The sequence below is a fragment of the Salvelinus sp. IW2-2015 genome, linkage group LG11 (assembly GCF_002910315.2).
Source record: "Salvelinus sp. IW2-2015 linkage group LG11, ASM291031v2, whole genome shotgun sequence".
NCBI lineage: Eukaryota > Metazoa > Chordata > Actinopteri > Salmoniformes > Salmonidae > Salvelinus > Salvelinus sp. IW2-2015.
In genome coordinates this window covers 32,197,853-32,219,097 of record NC_036851.1, presented here as the reverse complement: position 1 = coordinate 32,219,097, position 21,245 = coordinate 32,197,853, and the positions used below count along the sequence as shown (strand labels likewise).

Here is a 21,245-nt window from a genome sequence, read left to right as displayed (position 1 = left end):
GCACAGAGATACCGTGACAAGATCCTGAGGCCCATTGTCGTGCCATTCATCCGCCGCCATCACCTCATGTTTCAGCATGATAATGCACAGCCCCATGTCGTAAGGATCTGTATTCTGTACACAATTCCTGGTAGCTGAAAATGTCCCAGGCCTGCATACTCACCAGACATGTCACCCATTGAGCATGTTTGGGATGCTTTGGATCGATGTGTACAACATTGTGTTCCAGTTCCTGCCAATATCCAGCAACTTCGCACAGCCATTGAAGAGGAGTGGGAAAACATTCCACAGGCCACAATCAACAGCCTGATCAACTCTATGTGAAGGAGATGTGTCGTGTTGCATGCGGCAAATGGTGGTCACACCAGATACTGACTGGTTATCTGATCCACGACCCTACCTTTTTTTTAAGGTATCTGATCAACAGATGTATATCTGTATTCTCAGTCATGTGAATTCCATAGATTAGGGCCTAATGAAATGATTTCAATTGGCTGATTTCCTTCTATGAACTGTAACTCAGTAAAACCTTTGAAATTGTTGTATGTTGCATTTATATTTTTGTTCAGTGTACAAAAATTATTTTGAAATGGTAGGCCTATACACTGAAATGTGAATTCCCTTGAGCTTGTATGAGCCACATCAATAAGCATGATGAGGTTCAACAGCGACATTAGTACACAATTATAAACCCATTATAAAATGTAGACCTGTGAAAGCTGGTGTCTGAACACCAATAATATCATGCTTCTCTTTGTGGGCAGTGATAAAATATACACACCATAGTCCTAGAAATGCATAACATGACGACAATAAACTCACAAATACTTTTTCAGACCCGTCCACAGTATCTGCAAGTGAAACGTCAAAAGAAAACGAGAAGTTTCTAACTGGAACACCGTTGAAATCAGTACACATACTGAAAAGAGGACACACAACAACTGAATAATCCAATCCACATCTGTGGTGAGGGAGAAAATGGCCCCCCTGGAATGCCCCCTAAGATCATAACAAATAGCCTCTCCACACACACAGTCTGATCTAAGCCTAACACGTTTGGGCTGTTGGAAGAAAAGAGCAGATGAATACAGCTGGAGGTCCTGCTTGTGTTTGATGGAAACAGAGAGCTAGGCCATAAGGATATGAACAAACCCAGCAGGTTACTGCTCCAGAACTAGAAGAACATTTTACTTATGTGGGACGACACTCAATACGCAACCTGATAAAAGTTATTGTGTTTCAAGAATAATTAATTTGATATAACATTTCAGTTTTATGTACTTTGACTGTACCTAACTCAATCCTCACTTGAAATCATGTACCAGTACATGGCGATATGTTTATATGGTTTCCAGACACCTCACAGTGTGAACACAATGTTATCACAGTGTGGTTGTGGTTGCTGTTGTGGTTCCCTGAACTGTTAATTGAGCAGACATCACACAAGCACCCTATCAAGGCTTATGGTGTCTGCTTCCCCCTAGTGTCTTGCTCCTAACAGTGCATCCAGCGTTCACTCTTGCTGAGTGGATAGCCTTTGTCTACGCTCAGTAGACTGTTCACACGCCAGTACTTGTCTCTCTTGAAGAAGTAGATTTTTCCATTGGTCCAGGTAAAGGCAGCATCAGGGCTGGAGGGCACCCCATTGAAGAGGTTAGACAAGGGTTTGAGGTACACGTTGAGGTTACTGGAGCGCAGCTCATCCCACTGCCAATACCCTGTACCCTGAGGAGATGGACAACAGAGGACAAAGATGATTAGTACAAACGTTTTTTAAGGTGGTTATTTGGCATATTCATCACATTCAAGCGGGTAAAAATGCTAAAGCTTCAGTTGTTATCATTAATCTATTATCACAACTTACTGAAACCATAAAGCTCAGTTGTTATCATTAATCTATTATCACAACTTACTGAAAATAAAGCTAGTTGTTATCATTAATCTATTATCACAACTTTCGAAACCATAAAGCTCAGTTGTTATCATTAATCTATTATCACAAAACTGAAACAAAAGTTTACATATAAACTATTATCACAACTTACTGAAAACCATAAAGCTAGTTGTTTATCATTAATCTATTATCACACTTACTGAAAACATAAAGCTCAGTTGTTATCATTAATCTATTATATCAAACTTACTGAAACCATAAAGCTCAGTTTTTATCATTATCTATTATCACAACATTACTGGAAACCATAAAGCTCAGTTGATCATTAATCTATTATCACAACTTACTGAAACCATAAACGTCAGTTGTTATCATTAATCTATTATCACAACTTACTGAAACCATAAAGCTCAGTTGTCATCATTAATCTATTATCACAACTTACTGAAACCATAAAGCTCAGTTGTTATCATTAATCTATTATCACAACTTACTGAAACCATAAAGCTCAGTTGTTATCATTAATCTATTATCACAACTTACTGAAACCCATAAGCTCAGTTGTTATCATTAATCTATTTATCACAAACTTACTGAAACCATAAAGCTCAGTTTGTTATCATTAATCTATTATCACAACTTACTGAAACCATAAAGCTCAGTTGTTATCATTAATCTATTATCACAACTTACTGAAACCATAAAGCTCAGTTGTTATCATTAATCTATTATCACAACTTACTGGAAACCATAAAGCTCAGTTGTTTATCATTAATCTATTATCACAACTTACTGAAACCATAAAGCTCAGTTGTTATCATTAATCTATTATCAAAACTTACTGAAACCATAAAAGCTCAGTTTGTTATCATTAATCTATTATCACAACTTACTGAAACCATAAAGCTCAGTTGTTATCATTAATCCTATTATCACAACTTACTGAAACCTAAAGCTCAGTTGTTATCATTAATACTATTATCACAACTTACTGAAACCATAAAGCTCAGTTGTTATCATTAATCTATTATCACAACTTACTGAAACAATAAAGCTCAGTTGTTATCATTAATCTATTATCACAACTTACTGAAACCATAAAGCTCAGTTGTTATCATTAATCTATTATCACAAACTTACTGAAACCATAAAGCTCAGTTGTTATCATTAATCTTATTATCACAACTTACTGAAACCATAAGCTCAGTTGTTATCATTAATCTATTATCAGCAACTTACTGAAACCATAAAGCTCAGTTGTTATCTTAATCTATTATCACAACTTACTGAAACCATAAAGCTCAGTTGTCATTTGTAACAATGTTGAGTTTACTGGTTAAAGGTATAGATAATTATTGTGCTGTGTTGTGTTCAACTACCTGAAAAAACACCAGCTTCTTATTCTTCTCTTAGTACAACGCGGCATCAATTACATTTAAGGTCATTTAGCAGACGCGCTCTTATCCAGAGCGACTTACAAGTTGGTGCATTTCACCTTATGATGTCCAGTGGAACAACCACTTTACAATAGAGCATCTAACTCTAAGGGGGGGGGGGGGGGGGGGGTTAGAAGGATTACTTTATCCTATCCTAGGTATTCCTTAAAGAGGTGGGGGTTCAGGTGTCTCGGAAGGTGGTGATTGATTCCGCTGACCTGGCGTCGTGGGGGAGTTTGTTCCACCATTGGGGTCCACCATCAATTTGGTGGGAGGCGTTTCCAGCTCTTTGGGATACCCGTAGTCCAGGAGAAACTGGTATATCTCCACACTTTATCACCTGTAGTCAGAACCAGTTTTGGTGAGTAGGCTGAAATTAAGTGAGATTAACAGTAACACATTCACACATTCTGGGCCGGATCACTGTCAGTCAATCACTGTCAAGTAATTTAACACAAGTATTACACAGTTCATACTTCAGTCTTTCTTTAAAAATCATCTCAATTTACCTAATTTGTTCATCAAAAACGTTTATACTTTTTAAAGTCGAGAAATATTGTACCTTTAAAAAAGTATGTTTTGTTGGTTCTCTGAGAGTAAACGGCTGCGTTCAGGTTCCCAGGCAGTCCCATCCACAGCTGGTCGATCTTCATGGTGCATTGTGCCCTATGTCAGAGACGTCCACACATAACCACAGTCTGGAAGGCAAATGTCTTCCTCCAGGACCTGATGAGAAAGAGGGCATGAAATAGAAACTGAAGGTCCAACCATAAGCTCAGTTTTATCATTAATCTATTATCACAACTTACTGAAACCATAAGCTCAGTTGTTATCATTAATCTATTGATCAAACACTGAACCATAAAGCTCAGTTGTTATCATTAATCTATTATCACAACTTACTGAAACCATAAAGCTCAGTTGTTATCATTAATCTATTATCACCAACTTACTGAAACCATAAGCTCGCCTCAGTTTGTTTATCATTAATCTATTATACACAACTTACTGAAACCATAAAGCTCATTGTTATCATTAATTCTATTATCACACTTACTGAAACCATAAAGCTCATTTGTTATCATTAATCTATTATCACAACTTACTGAAACATAAAGCTCAGTTGTTATCATTAATCTATTATCACAACTTACTGAAACCATAAAGCTCAGTTGTTATCATTAATCTATTATCACAATTACTGAAACCATAAAGCTCAGTTGTTATCATTAATCTATTATCACAACTTACTGAAACCATAAAGCTCAGTTTGTTATCATTAATCTATTATCACAACTTACTGAAACCATAAAGCTCAGTTGTTATCATTAATCTATTATCACAACTTCTGAAACCATAAAGCTCAGTTGTTATCATTAATCTATTATCACAACTTACTGAAACCATAAAGCTCAGTTGTTATCATTAATCTATTATCACAACTTACTGAAACATAAAGCTCAGTTGTTATCATTAATCTATTATCACAACTTACTGAAACCATAAAGCTCAGTTGTTATCATTAATCTATATCACAACTTACTGAAACATAAAGCTCAGTGTCATCATTAATCTATTATCAAAACTTACTGAAACCATAAAGCTCAGTTGTTATCATTAATCTATTATCACCACTTACTGAAACCATAAAGCTCAGTTGTCATCATTAATCTATTATCACAACTTACTGAAACCATAAAGCTCAGTTGTTATCATTAATCTATTATCACAACTTACTGAAACCATAAGCTCAGTTGTTATCATTAATCTATTATCACAACTTACTGAAACCATAAAGCTCAGTTGTTATCATTAATCTATTATCACAACTTACTGAAACCATAAAGCTCAGTTGTTATCATTAATCTATTATCCAAACTTACTGAAACCATAAAGCTCAGTTGTTATCATTAATCTATTATCACAACTTACTGAAACCATTAAAGCTCAGTTGTTATCATTAATCTATTATCACAACTTACTGAAAACCATAAAGCTCAGTTGTATAATTAATCTATTATCACAACTTACTGAAACCATAAAGCTCAGTTGTTATCATTAATCTATTATCACAACTTACTGAAACCTAAAGCTCAGTTTTTATCATTAATCTATTATCACAACTTACTGAAACCATAAAGCTCAGTTGTTTATCATTAATCTATTATCACAACTTACTGAAACCATAAAGCTCAGTTGTTATCATTAATCTATTATCACAACTTACTGAAACCATAAAGCTCAGTTGTTATCATTAATCTATTATCACAACTTACTGAAACCATAAAGCTCAGTTGTTATCATTAATCTATTATCACAACTTACTGAAACCATAAAGCTCAGTTGTTATCATTAATCTATTATCACAACTTACTGAAACCATAAAGTCAGTTGTTCATTAATCTATTATCACAACTTACTGAAACCATAAAGCTCAGTTGTTATCATTAATCTATTATCACAACTTACTGAAACATAAAGCTCAGTTGTTATCATTAATCTATTATCACAACTTACTGAAACCATAAAGCTCAGTTGTTATCATTAACACTATTATCACAACTTACTGACACCATAAAGCTCAGTTGTCATTTGTAACAATGTTGAGTTTACTGGTTAAAAGGTATAGATATTATTGTGCTGTGTTGTGTTCAACTACCTTGAAAAACACCAGCTTCTTATTCTTCTCTTAGTACAAAGCGGCATCAATTACATTTAAGTCATTTAGCAGACGCTCTTATCCAGAGCGACTTACAAGTTGGTGCATTCACCTTATGATGTCCAGTGGAACAACCACTTACAATAGAGCATCTAACTCTAAGGGGGGGGGGGGGGGGGGGTTAGAAGGATTACTTTATCCTATCCTAGGTATTCCTTAAAGAGGTGGGTTTCAGGTGTCTCCGGAAGGTGGTGATTGATTCCGCTGACCTGGCGTCGTGGGGAGTTTGTTCCACCATTGGGGTCCCACCATCAATATTAGGTGGGAGGCGTTTCACCTCTTTGGGATACCCGTAGTCCAGGAGAAAACTGGTATATCTCCACACTTTATCACCTGTAGTCAGAACCAGTTTTGGTGAGTAGGCTGAAATTATGTGAGATTAACAGTAACACATTCACACATTCTGGGCCGGATCACTGTCAGTCAATCACTGTCAAGTAATTTAAACACAAGTATTACACAGTTCATACTATCAGTCTTTCTTTAAAAATCATCTCAATTTACCTAATTTGTTCATCAAAAACGTTATACTTTTAAAGTCGAGAAAATATTGTACCTTTAAAAAGTATGTTTTGTTGGTTCTCTGAGAGTAAACGGCTGCGTTCAGGTTCCCAGGCAGTCCATCCACAGCTGGTCGATCTTCATGGGTGCATTGTGCCCTATGTCAGAGACCGTCCACACATAATCACCACTGAAGGCAAATGTCTTCCTCCATGGACCTGATGAGAAAAGAGGGGCATGAAATAGAACACTGAAGGTCCAAATCAGAGTGTGATTCAACCTGTCATATCCCATCTTCAGTTCAATGAAGAGAGTAAATAAGGTGAGCTGGCTTTATCAGAGTAAGAATATTGCTTCAATATTTCTTGACTAGTGGAAGGCAAAACTTGGTGAGACAAAAATAAGCACTTCCAAAGGAGACTGCTCTTGAATGTATATCGCTGGCCAGTATTGTGCGCAGACAGCTTACCCAACATGATGGCATCTAGCCTGGCGGTGCAGGGGTCTGGATGTCTCCCTCAGTGGTTACGGATCAAGTGTTCTGTGTGTATCCTGTGTTATTTCTTTTCTCTCCTTCTCCCTACTCACAGGTGACAATAATCATTCCCCAACAGTCATCAATCAGTCGCTAATCGGAAGACACCTGCTCCTTTTCCTTACCCAATCACAGTCCCTTTCCCTTGGTTTAAAACTGTCAGTTGTTTTCTCCCCAGCTCAATCTCTTTGTAACATGCCTTCTGTCTGTAGATGCGTCGTGTGTGTTTTGCAGCTACATGTCACTTTGTCCCCACCTGTGAGTATTGTTTTGGTTTATGGTGTTTGAGTGTTTGTTTGATGGTGGGAAAAGGGGGTAACCAGACAAGTCGCCCTTGGCTACACTACCCGTAGTTAAACATGTTAAAAACACTAGTTAGAACTGGGCGGACCACCCCTGTATTTTTTGGTTAGTTAGCTGTTTGTGAAGTAGGCTAGTCTAGCTTAGGGGTGTTTTTGAATTATTATTCTTTCATTTCTTGGGTCCCGCTCAGCCCTTTTCTGCCCCCCCCCCCCCCCATTTACCGTGTGTTTATAAATAAACATTTAGTGTTTGACGGTAATTAAGTTGTCTGTGTTATTTGTTCTCACTGTATTACGTGTTTTCAGCTACATAATTTGCATGAGTTGTGTTACGGGTCCCATTACCATCCCCCCTAGACTGTCGGGCCAAAGGGATTCGTAACACTCAGCATCAGGGAGGCTGTCTGTGGGGAGTGTCACTGTGGGCTCAACTGGAACACTTGTACCATGTTTACCTAAGACAGACATAATTGGTGGAAGGTATTATTAGACTTAGAGGATAAAAGCATTATGTGACATTTGAGCCCTATTGTAATAATAAAGTATTCTGATAAGGAGGTACTACTGTGTGGAAAACCAGCAGGTCAGAAAATCCTCAGGTCAAACTCAGGCTCCACTCACCATACATAGCTTGGATGCCTTTTATGTCATCGGGATGCAGATGGAAGTTGCTACGGTAACCAGTGTAAAGAGGGGCCATCAGAGCACTTCTGTATTGCGAGGGGCCTAAGCCCAGGGTGTGGCCTAAGCCCAGGGTGTGGCCTAAGCCCAGGGTGTGGCCTATCTCATGGGCAGCGATGATATGCAGGTTAGTGCCGTAGAACATGCCCTCGGTCCAAAACTCATCCTCGTCAAAATGAACAATCCCTGACTGTGGGTGTTCAGCATGGGCCAGCACGTGACCTACAGATTTAAAATATTTTATATTCCAATGGCAATTAGGGTTACTCCTACTGTGTGTGTGTTAGGCTATTGTTACTCCAACCCAATTGTATCCGGCCCATAGGCAGACTCACCCCTCCCGTCAAAAGGCACGGCACAAGTGGCATCTTTCGCGTGGAATGAGATCCTGATGTCAGCTCGTCCATACTCAACCTCTCGGAAGCTCAGGGAAGCCACATCGCTCCAATACTTAAATGCAGAGCGGATGGCCCTCTTTGTCTCACTCTTCGGCATGTCTGGAGTGTAGTTGTAGATGCACCAGGTCAGGCTTCTCTTGCGCCAGTATGTCACGCCCTGGCCTTTCTAGTATTTTTGTTTCTTATATATTTTAGTTAGGTCAGGGTGTGACATGGGGTATGTTTGTGTTTTGGGTGTTTATTATGGTAAAGGGGTGTTGGTTTTAGTGTATGGGTTTGTGTGGAGTGTATGTGTCTAGTATTGTCTAGGTTGAGTGTAGGTGTTAGGAAAGTCTACGGTTGCCTGATTGGTTTCTCAATCAGAGACAGCTGGTTATTGTTGTCTCTGATTGGGAGCCATATTTAAGTAGCCATAGGCTTTAGATGTTTGTGGTAATTGTCTATGTTTAACGTTTGTAGCCTGTGTGTGTGCACTACGTTATTTAGTTCACGATCGTTGTTGTTTGTTGTATAGTTGTTGTATAGTGTTTCGTTTCGTGTTCTATTCATCTTCATAAAATAAGAAGAATGTATTCATATCCCGCTGCGCCTTGGTCCGTCTCTCCACACGATCGTGACAGAATTACCCACCAAAGGATCAAGCAGCGTGACAGCGGCAACAGGAGCAAGGCATCAAGGATTTTTGGACATGGGAGGGAGATATTGGATGGAAAGGGACCTTGGGCTCAACCTGGAGAATATCGCCGTCCCAAAGCTGATGAGTTGGAGGCAGCGAAAGCAGAGAGGCGGCGATATGAGGAGGCAGCACGGAGGCAAGGCTGGAAGCCGTGAGTACTACCAAACATTTCTTGGGGGGGGCTAGGGAGTAGTGGCCGAGGGCAGGTAGGAGACCTGCGCCCACTTCCCAGGCTACCGTGAGAGAGCGGGAGTACGGGCAGACACCGTGTTACGCAGTTAGAGCGCACGTGTTCTCCTGTACGTGTGCATAGCCCAGTGCGGGTATATTCCACCTCCCGCACTGGTAGGGCTAGATTGAGCATTGAGCCAAGTGCCATGAAGCGGCCTCTACATTCTGGCCACCAGTACATCTCCTCGGGCCGGCTTACATGGCACCAGCCTTACGCATGGTGCCCGGTTCGCCTACATAGCCCGGTGCGGGTATTCCACCTCCCCGCACTGTCGGGCGACGGGGAGCATTCAACAGGTAGGTTGGGCAGGCTCAATGCTCAAGGAGCCATTACGCCTGCACGGTCGGTATTCCGGCGCCACCTCCCAGTCCTGTTCACCAGTGCCAACACCACGCACCAGGCTTCCAGTGTGTCTCCAGAGCCTGTCCTCCTCCACGCACTCGTCCAATGGTGCGTGTCTCCAGCCCATTACCACCAGTGCCTCCCACGCACCAAGCCTCCTGTGTGTCCCCAGAGTCCTGTCGTCCTGTTGCTGCTCCCCGCACTAGCCCTGAGATGTGTGTCCCCAGCCGGTACCACCAGTTCCGGCACCACGCACTAGCCTAATGTGCGTTTCCAGGGTCCAGTATGCCCTGTTCCTGCTCCCCGCACTAGCCCTGAGATGCGTGTTCCCCAGCCCGGTCCACCAGTTCCGGCACCACGCACCAGGCTACAGTGCGCCTCAGCGGCCAGAGCCATCCGTCTCTCCAGCGCCATCTGAGCCATCCGTCTCTCCCAGCGCATCTGAGCCATCCGTCTCTCCAGCGCCATCTGAGCCATCCGTCTCTCCAGCGCCATCTGAGCCATCCGTCTCTCCAGCGCCATCTGAGCCATCCGTCTCTCCAGCGCCATCTGAGCCATCCGTCTCTCCAGCCCATCTGAGCCATCCGTCTCTCAGCGCCATCTGAGCCATCCGTCTCCCCAGCGCCATTTGAGCATCCGTCTCCCCAGCGCCATTGAGCCATCCGTCTGCCAGTGCCATTAGAGCGCCCGTCTGTCCCGAGCCGTCAGAGCGATCGTCAGTCAGGAGCCGCTAGAGCCGATCGTCAACAGGTCTGCAAGCCAACCAGGATCTGCCAGACGCCAACAGACAGGATCTGCCAGACCGCCAACCAGACAGGATCTGCCAGAGCCGCCAACCAGACAGGATCTGCCAGAGCCGCCAACCAGACAGGATCTGCCAGAGCCGCCAACCAGACAGGATCTGCCAGAGCCGCCAACCAGACAGGATCTGCCAGAGCGCCAACCAGACAGGATCTGCCAGAGCGCCAACCAGACAGATCTGCCAGAGCCGCCAACCAGACAGGATCTGCCAGAGCGCCAACCAGACAGATCTGCCAGAGCGCCAGCCAGACAGGATTGGCCAGATCCGTCAGCCAGCCCATGAGCAGCCAGATCCGTCAGCCAGCCATGAGCAGCCAGATCCGTCAGCCAGCCATGAGCAGCCAGATCCGTCAGCCAGCCATGAGCAGCCAGATCCGTCAGCCAGCCATGAGCAGCCAATCGTCACCAGCCATGAGCAGCCAAGATCCGTCAGCCAGCCTGAGCAGCCAGATCCGTCAGCCAGCCATGAGCAGCCAGATCCGTCAGCTAGCCAGGATCCGCCAAGCCGTCCAGCCAGGATCCGCCATTAGTCCGGTGCTGCCCCTTATCCTGGTACTGTCCCTTATCCTGGTGCTGTCCCTTATCCTGGTGCTGTCCCTTATCCTTGGTCTGTCCCTTATCCTGGTGCTGCCCCTTAGTCCGGTACTGCCCTTAGTCCGGTGCTGCCCTTATTTCCAGTGGGTTTAGGAGAGCGGTAGTGACTATGGTGGGGTGGGGACCACGACCAGTGCCGGAGCCGCCGCCTGGACGGACGCCCACCCAGACCCTCCCCTAGACTATGTGCTGGTGCGCCCGGAGTTCGCACCTTAAGGGGGGGGTTATGTCACGCCCTGGCCTTAGTATTCTTGTTTTCTTTATTATTTTAGTTAGGTCAGGGGTGTGACATGGGTATGTTTGTGTTTTGGGTGTTTATTATGGGAAGGGTGTTGGTTTTAGTGTATGGGTTTGTGTGGAGTGTATGTGTCTAGTATTGTCTATGGTTGATGTAGGTGTTTAGGAAAGTCTACGGTTGCCTGATTTGGTTCTCAATCAGAGACAGCTGGTTATTGTTGTCTCTGATTGGGAGCCATATTTAAGGTAGCCATAGGCTTAGATGTTTGTGGGTAATTGTCTATGTTTAACGTTTGTAGCCTGTGTGTGTGCACTACGTTATTTAGCTTCACGATCGTTTGTTGTTTTTGTATAGTTTGTGTAAGTGTTTTCGTTTCGTGTTCTATCATCTTCATAAATAAAAAGAAGATGTATTCATATCCCGCTGCGCCTTGGTCCGTCTCTCCACACGATCGTGACACAGTAGCCTACAGTAGAGACAAAAAACATGCATTTTACTACAAACACGTCTAGATGAGAAACTACAAGTGTGTAAGTGAGGATTATTTTTATTAGATGAGGATTATTATTATAATTTAATGTGCATAGTATCTCCCAAAGTTTTAAGTCCCGATCAACCATCTGGGAAACACTGGTCCATCCCACCCCCACATACAATATCCTGTCCACATGTTTTCACTCACCCAGCACTCTGTACTTGAGGGTTTTCTGATTGAAGGGGTCCTCTATGCCACAGCGAGACTGTCTCATCATCTCTAGGGTGGCCTTGTCAATCACTCCAGTGACAGGCAGGTCTGTCACCCTCTGGAATACCCTAGGGAAAGGAAGGACTGAAAGCTCCAATAGCAGATACATTTACACTACACACATGCTGTAAGGCAAGGAAACATTTCCTTCCAATGGGAAATGTTATGCTAAAGAATTGCATTGATTGTAGTACATGTATCAATGTGACTTGCAAAAAGCTATACAATAGAGCTGTGTTTGGATCTGTATTCATAAATGGGCATTTAGAGTAAGTGTGTTCAGATTTGTTGTGTTGGGGAAGAGGAATCACACATTGCCATGAAGAATTACACGTAAGTTGTTGTGTTCATAGAATACTTTACCTGAGTGCCTCAATTACAGCTTCTCTCTGGAAGCCCTGGTTCTGAGGATCCAGTGAAGTGTGCAGATAGCCATACTTCATCAGGTACGCCTGGTAACACAATAACCACAGTGGGATACAAGAGTTAACTTGAGAAGTTTCAAAGTGATATTATTCACCTCTAACATTATGAATGACAACAGCCACAAGAGAAATCAATGCTGATTTAGTTGCAGTCTACCAGAAAGACTGTAAAAGCCACAGGTTGTACATATGGCACTTTGCATCATACATGGTCCAGTTCAGATAAAGTTTGTATTATGACAATAATACACAGTATTCAGAAGTTGCACTGCAATTAAAATAATGGAGAAAGATACACTGCTATAAAAGCCTCCACTCTTCTGGGTAGGCTTTCCATTAGATGTTGGAACATTGCTGTGGGGACTTGCTTCCATTCAGCCACAAGTGCATTAGTGATGTTGGGCACTGATATTGGGCCATTAGGTGTGGCTCGCAGTCAGTGTTTCAATTCATCCCAAAGGTGTTCGATGGGGTTGAGGTCAGGGCTCTGTGCAGGCCAGTCAAGTTCTTCCACACCGATCTCGACAAATAATTTCTGTATGGACCTCGCTTTGTGCACGGGGGCATTGTCATGCTGAAACAGGAATGGGCCTTCCCCAAACTGTTTCCACAAAGTTGGAAGCACAGAATCGTCTAGAATGTCACTGTATGCTATAGCGTTAAGATTTCCCTCCACTGGAACTAAGGGGCCTAGCCTGAACCGTGAAAAACAGCCCTGGACTATGCATTGGGGCAGGTATCGTTCTCCTGGCAACAGCCGGATGATGAATCATGGTTCATCACACTTTCCACTGCTCCAGAGTCTAATGGTCGTGAGTTTTACACCACTCCAGCAAACGCTTGGCATTGCGCATGGTTATCGTAGGCTTGTGTGTGGCTGCTCAGCCATGGAAACCCATTTCATGAAGCTCCAGGCGAACAGTTCTTGTGCTGACATTGCTTCCAGAGGCAGTTTGGAACTCAGTAGTGAGTGTTGCAACCGATGACAGACAATTTTTACTCGCTTCAGCACTCAGTGGTCCCATTTTGTGAGCTTGTTTGGCCTACAACTTTGCGACTGAGCCATTGTTGCTCCTAGACGTTTCCACTTCACAATGTCAGAACTTACAGTTGACTGGGGAAGCTCTAGCAGGGCAGAAATTTGACGAACTGACTTGTTAGAAAGGTGGCATCCTATTCTGGTGCCATGTTGAAAGTCACTGAGCTCTTCAGTAAGGCCATTCTACTGCCAATGTTTGTCTATGGAAATTGCATGGCTGTGTGCTCGATTTGATACACCTGTCAACAACAGGTGTGGCTGAAATAGCCAAATCCACAAATTTGAAGGGGCGTCCACATACTTTTGTGTATTTAGTGTATATTATAATACATTTGAAAGAAGCTGGTAAATTCCTACCGTTGCTTCAGGGACCTCCATCCTCCTGTCCATCACTCCTGTCATTACGCACTGCACGATAGCCATGAGCACTGCCATCTGCTGAAGGTCACCCATTTCGCCAAAGTTCTACACAGGAAAAACAGCTGTAAATGTTAGGAAAGCCAAGCAAATATGAGGTTCGTAACAGACTTTGCAGGATGCTCTTGTCTTAAATACTTTGAAAAATATCTATTTATCAAACATCTTTAGGGAGAAAAAATTATTTGTCCTTCACTGTTATCCGTTACTCTACCAAAACTTTACTCTACTGGTTTTCTTCCGTGTGTTCTGGTGTTTTATAACTCAAGTGCCGATTGAGTCAGCCCCAACCCACTGTGATGACCCATCTCTGAGGAATTGGCCAAGAGCAACGGACAAAAGAGAATTTCACTTTGAACCCGTAAAATGATCTAGCTGTCGATCATTTTTTGACTCTCTCACACACTCCCATGTGCCTCCTCCTTCTCATGAAGGACACACAGGTGGGAGACTTCAGCCTATAGGCCTATATTTCCCCAGTACCTACAGGATTTTTTTCTACGTTTCCAGCAACTCCAAATGTGACTTAGGCCTACATTGTTGATTTTTTGTTGTTGTTGTAAGTTCCTGATAATTGTTTCCTCCACGGGGACACCGCAGGGAGCTACAAGCTTAAGGCATGAGAGAAAATGGCAACGTTTCACATCAATTCCCGACAGTGCTCACCACATGTAGGCTAATACTTACCACGTCAATGGCAGAAAGGAGTTGTAACACTGCACAATTGGTCACTAAGCAAAGATTTTCCATAATACAGTAATGCCCAAGCCCAACCAACTGTGTCAGCCAGGTGTCAGTCACTATGTGGTGGTATAACCTTGCAGCAGTAGGATCAGGATGTGATAGTGATGGCATAGGCCTATCAAGCACATTCCAAGACTTTGTCAAGTGAATATAAAATAGTTAATGAATGAATGTTAAACTTTGTCATTATGCCTTGAATAGAAAGTATGTTGGGTAATAGGCCTTTATAGACCACATTTGATCAAGTGTTCCTTTCAAGTAGCTGCGCAAGCAAGCCCATATTCAACGTCAATCATTTGACCTATGCAAGGGTAGTAAGTCTTCCATTATTATCCATCATAACTGTTTTTATTTTGCGATGTTTGATACATTTATGTTAACAAGGTCATGGTTGGTCCTGCATAGATTTTCACACAGTCCTGGTGCCCTGAGGGCTTAAAGAGACACTGGAGAAATGCTGAATTGAAGTCCACACCATAGCTGCACTGCACAGCTGCACATTCCTCAGCATTCAACAAGGTGCCATTGACATATACTGCTGACCAAACCACAGAACTACCTCAGCGTCTGAAATACAGTGCACTGGTTTGAAGCCAGAGTGTGAGAATGCAAAAATGTGCTAATATGCAGTAAGTGCAACATCAAAACAATAGTCTCAGTCATTAGTTTCTCATTCTGACTGGACAGCTTTGGAGACTCTTTATGTAGCATTTCATCCTCCTCCACCTTGTCATCATTTACGAGTATATGCTACAATAATGTTAAAACCCCCACACACTTTTGAAGGACTTACTAAGGTTTGCGTTTCAGAAATCAGTTCTACAGCTTAACCCAATGAGTCCCACCCTAACGCCGACGCGTTTTGGACATCTAACCCCTTTTAAAGAATAGCTTTCATGAAAAATGTTTTTTTCATCAAAATACAGATGTTTTAGGCTTAGTTATAGTGAAATACATCAATTATTGTCTTCATTTTGACAGCTAGTTGCAAAAGTGATATATTTTGGTCTTTTAGAGGTAAATATAGCTCTTTTTGCCCCTAGGTGCTCAACTCTACCATTGAAATCGTGATGAAGAGGCACTACATCAGCTCAAGGGAGGGGTTCGATTTGAAATGCATTCCCTTCTAGCATAGGCGGAAATCCCAGGGGGGACGGGGGGGACACGACCCCCCCATCCTGGGAAAAATATGATTTGTCCCCCCCAATATATCACTGTAAACATAACTATGTAATTTCAATAATATTAATAATACGCAATGAAAGCACTTGTGCTGATTATAGACACTTAATAGCACGTTTTTAAGTTTCACAAGATTGCGACCCCCCGCCCTTTGCCTCACAAGGTTTATCCACTGCCAGTCCTTAGCTGCAAGTAATAGAGGTCGTATCTACTGTCCAAAGGCACTCAGTGTACGTAACTACGTGAGTAATCCAGTCAATCGCCATAGACAATGTATATATTTTTAATGTTGCAGGGTTCACAACACTAGCTGAATTTGCAGAGCTAGCGCGCAAACTAAAGCAAACATTAACTATCAAGCTACTAGTACCTATTCCATTATGTGGCGTCGTCAAAGATGGAATAATTTGCTATCGTCAGTTTATTCCAAGATTAGCATGCAGCTTAGTGCTTCAAAAACCCTGTGATAAGGTTAGCGATAAACTGAATTCCAAACTGAACAGAACACACTCTCTTATACCAAAACGCAAAGTAAGAACTCTAGTAGCCTAATATCTCAAAGATTAGTTGATAAAATGTTCATAAAAAGAAAGTGAAATGCTAATGGAAATGTTTCACAATGATGTCATTAGGCAGAGCAGGCAACAGATGGCACACAACAGCAGAGCTGGGACAGATATGCAGGACAGATTGCAGAGACAGGGAGTCTCAGGTAAGTTTGTTGAGTCTTTGTTTGCAACATTATGAAAGTCTCAATTTTTTTAGTTGTAAAATAGGGACATAATTGGAAAATGCCATGGATACCCCCACTCAACTTAAACTGGTGACTAAACTAAGATTGTTTTAAGGCAATGGTATGCTGTTGTGATTAATTGTGTAGTTTTGGTACGCGTAGTTAGGAGTACAGCAACACCTTATTTATTTCTAGGAGACAGACTGTGAGTCAGTGAGGGTGGTGAAAGGGAAAGACCAAGGAGAAGAACTTCAGAGGACTGCACAGCCACGGCAGGACCAGGTGTCACCCTTGTTGCCAGCAGCACCAGTATAGGGGACAGTGGCACAGCATCATCCATTACCTCAGTGATGGCACAAAACCATATCAGCCACACCCACAATTTATAGAACCGCAAACTCTTGCCAACAGATGTGTTGACGTTTCAAGAGAGATGGTTTCGCGATTTCCCCTGGCTACATATAATCCATCAATAAAAGGAGTGTTGTTGTTTTCACTGTAGCCAAGGGTTTATCAAGCCAGCCATCTTTTGGCCAAAGAGCAGATGCTGCCTTCATTAGTGCAGGATTTAGGAACTGGAGAAAAGCCATTGAAAAATTCACAGCACATCAAAACTGCCAAACCACCGCCACTTTGTAACTGTAACAGCACACCCTAAATCCAATCAGTGTCCAGTTATCCAGCGCGTGGGGTAAACAGCAGAGGAGGACGCAAGCATTGCTTGATGAAAATTGTTAGTTCGGTGCGGCATGTAGTAAGACCGGGACAAGCCTTTAGAGCCACACGGATGACAGTGGAATTTATACCAGCTTTTGAAACTCAGGGCAGAAGAGGATAGATCCCATTCTTACTGAAGTGGTTAACAGAGCGTACCACAATTACACAGGCCCCAAAGCACAGAATGAAATTCTGAACATCATGGCCAATACAGTCATTCGAGGCATTGCAGCTAAGATTAGGTCTCTTCCGATTGTACAATTTTCATTAATTGTTGATTACTCAAGATGTCTCTGGTCTAACAGAGAGGTCTGTCTGCGTTATGTTGACCATGACCTGTCCCTCACGAGGAGTTTATTGGGCTATACAGGGTGTCGAGAAAACAGGCGAGGGCATTGCGAAAGTGGCAACTGATTGTTGTTGAGGCTCAATTTGCCCATGTCTGGCTTACGTTGGTGCCTCAAACATGGCAGGAAAATACACAGGTGCACAGGCAATTGTGAGGAGGCAGCAGCCATTACCCTCTATGTCCATTGTGGAGCACACTGTGTAAATCTGATTACACAGCTGGCTGCTCAGCCTCCCCACTGATCCGGGATCCCTTTCTTGGGTCCATCAGTTAGGTGTCCTCTATGGCCAGCAGGAAAGTTTAAGAGCAGTTTAGAATCAATTGCCACGTCCAAAGATACAAATCTGACCACCCTGAAACCCCTATGTCCAACAAGGTGGACTGTGCGGAATACTGCTATTAAGCTGCTTGCTAGGGCAGTATGAGCGGGTACTCAGCAGCCTAGAGGAGATGGCAAAAACTGCATCCAAGACAGCTTCAACTGCCAGTGCTTATTCGAGCACTTCAGCAAAGGCAAGACGGTGTTGGGCCTCACACTTGCCTCTGCTGTTCTTGGAGAGCTTGAATGTCTAAACATTTCACTGCAGAAGAAAACTCAGACTGTCTCTGGTATGCAGGCTGCAGTCGAGTGTGTGCGGTCATCTCTTAGGGGCAAGAGAAATGACGAAAGCTACCTTGCACTGTATGAGAAAGGCAACAACTTTGATTGACTCTATTGAATCCATTGAACCGCACTCAAGACGATTTGCTGGCAAAGCAGTGGATCACTGTAGGGCAGAATTTTTTTAAGTGTTGGATGGTGTGAGGTTCAGTTTGGCGACCGTTTTGACCAGGACAGTCTAAACGTCCTGCAAAACGTTGGAAAGAGCGCTTCTCACGGGGAGTTGGATGAGTCTCTAGATCAGTACCTGAGCTGAACATAATTCTCTTTCAGTGCAGATCCCTCTCTTTCACAACAAATACCCCTGTAGCAGCAGTGAGAGGCAGCAGAGGTCCTCAGAGGCTTCCAGGAGGTGCGGGGTTGTTCACCAAGTTGAGGTGCTGATCAGAATTTTGTTTGTGGTGCCAGTGTCTTCATGTGAGGCTGAGAGGAGTTTCAGTGCACTCCGCAGGTTAAAGACTTGGCTACGGGCTAGCATGGGCCAAGAGAGACTGAACGGCGTAGTTGTCTGTAATGTACATAAAGACAGGCTGGACAGTCTCAAGAGGGAAAATATCTGCCAGCAATTTGTTGGATCCATTGAAACCCGCAAACATATGTTCGGTTCTTTTGTTCAGTAGTGTGTATAGCAGTGGTTCTCAACCTTTTTTGGGTACTGGAACCCCTGCATATTGAGGCAAGGCAGGCAAGGTTTTCAGCGGTCCTCAGGGACCACCACCCCCTCTATATTATATGTAAACTTACTGGAAACCTTGTGGTACTGACTACATTCATTACACTTTTTTATTTCACGGACACCTTGCAATTAGTCCATGGACCCCTGTTTGAGAACCCCTGGTGTAATTGATATTTGTTCTTTTGTTTAGTAGTTTTTAGTACATGACAGTACACTTACAAATTATTTATTTCATGTTATTTTATTTAAAATTGCATACTTTGTGTGACATACTTGTCCATAGCTGCTGTTTGAAGAGTTGAGACACTGACTSAAGGATATTTTGTTTGATTTATTTGGGTTTTTCATTGAAGTAGTTATTTTGCTTTRAGAACTGTACTTATTTTAAGCTTTTTGTTCTTGTAAAGATATTGTAGTAMACTCAGGCCAGGTGCACATATTTAATCACAAAGTCAAATTAAAAGGTCAATTCAATACYGAGACCAACTTTGTGATGGTTCTCAATGGAGATTCTTTACGATGAGATCACACCATGTTCATTGTATTTATGAAAACTGCTCCCATACAGTGTACAGTACCATTGCCGCCTACTGGCCTTTCTTGATATTGCTGGTTGTAAGTACAAATACCTGCATACATACTGGACTGATAAGGAACACTGCTATAACTATTATTAMTAGWAGTATTATAATGATTTAAACAAGTTGGGACAACCCTTCAGTTAACTACTGTACCTAACAATTATCCAGTAGTAGTGATTATGGTCCCTCAATATACATTTAACATATTACAACGTAGGCTGTGTTACAGCACTACTTTTGGTGTCCCCCTCAGGAATTGCTCTTGAGAAAATTTCATGTAATTGTCCCCTCCAAGGTTGATATCAGATTTTCGCCCCTGCCTTCTAGATGTGCTTGGTGGTACCAACTGAAGGCTTACTATAAAAGCAGAGGTGCGTTCAGATCACTTGAACGTTTGCTACGTTGCAGAACGGTTTGTACTGAATTACACATTTCCCCAAAACGTTCTTATACGTTCTTGAACAGACTTTAAGGTACTGTACATATGCTGCAGTTTGGTGGGTGCAGCGACCACTGGTGGCGACTGGCGAGGTATGAATTCAAGCAAAGAGTGATGAATTTAAAGGGCAGTGGCCCTGCTGACACTGCTCCTCAACCCACAACCCAACCCCACCCCGTTTCTCAAATGGTCGTTCAGTACAGAAACGTTTTTGTTTAATTGAACGTTCCAGAAAGTAAAAACTTACTGAACGCAAACCAGGTGACAGCGCGCCTTATTTGGCAATGGACTTGTTAAGTGTAGTTTTCCAATATATTTTGCATGATGCTTCCTTGACTAGACGTTACACAAAATTAAAAAGGCAGCAAGGCACATTTCCACATATGACCAAATTCTAAGATGTTTCTTACCGTTTCATACACATCTACAGTGTCTTCAGAAAGTATTCACACCCCTTGACTTTTTCAAAATGTTGTTGTGTTACAGTCTGAAATTTAAATGGATTCAATTGACATGTCTTGGTCACTGGCTTACACACAATACCCCACGATGTCAACGTGGAATTATGTTTTTATCAAAATATGCAATTGAAAAACAAAATGAAAAGGTGAAATATGTTGAGTCAATATGAATTCAATCGCTTTGTTATGGCAAGCCTAAATAAGTTCAGGAGTAAAAATGTGCTTAACAAGTCACATAATAAATTGCATTTAACATGATTTTTTAATCACTACTGAAATTGAATTGTTCAGGTTTTTGGACCAATCTGCTCCAAAGCGGATTTTTGACCACATAGATGAAAGGGGACAGTGTTTTGAGTGCAATTACATGCACATTTAGACATTTCGATAGTTTGCATAGAAAATAGATTGCCTGCTAGGGTGCGTTGCCATTTAACTATCTTGTGTCGATAAAAACAGCTGGACGTAATGACGTCACACCTTTTCCCAAAAACCTACAGCGTGTCTACATTTTTTTGATGTTGATGGTTGATGGGTTGATGTTTCCATTACCCATTTAGGCAAATTGCGTAATACATTGGCAACAGCAGTATGGCCTCCCACCTATCTGTTTCATGTCTCAGGTAGCCCGTGAAAGCCAGCATGGATAGAATGTAATAATTGACTAATATTTGTCATATTCTCAAAACTCTCATGTGGCTAACATATCGCCAAGAATCTAGGCTAG

At 42.5% G+C, this 21,245-nt stretch overlaps 1 pseudogene; it reads right to left on the bottom strand.

The window, feature by feature from the left end:
- Positions 1-713: 713 nt before the first annotated feature.
- LOC111970684 (matrix metalloproteinase-19-like) lies at positions 714-20,619 on the bottom strand (annotated as a pseudogene).
- Positions 20,620-21,245: the final 626 nt, after the last annotated feature.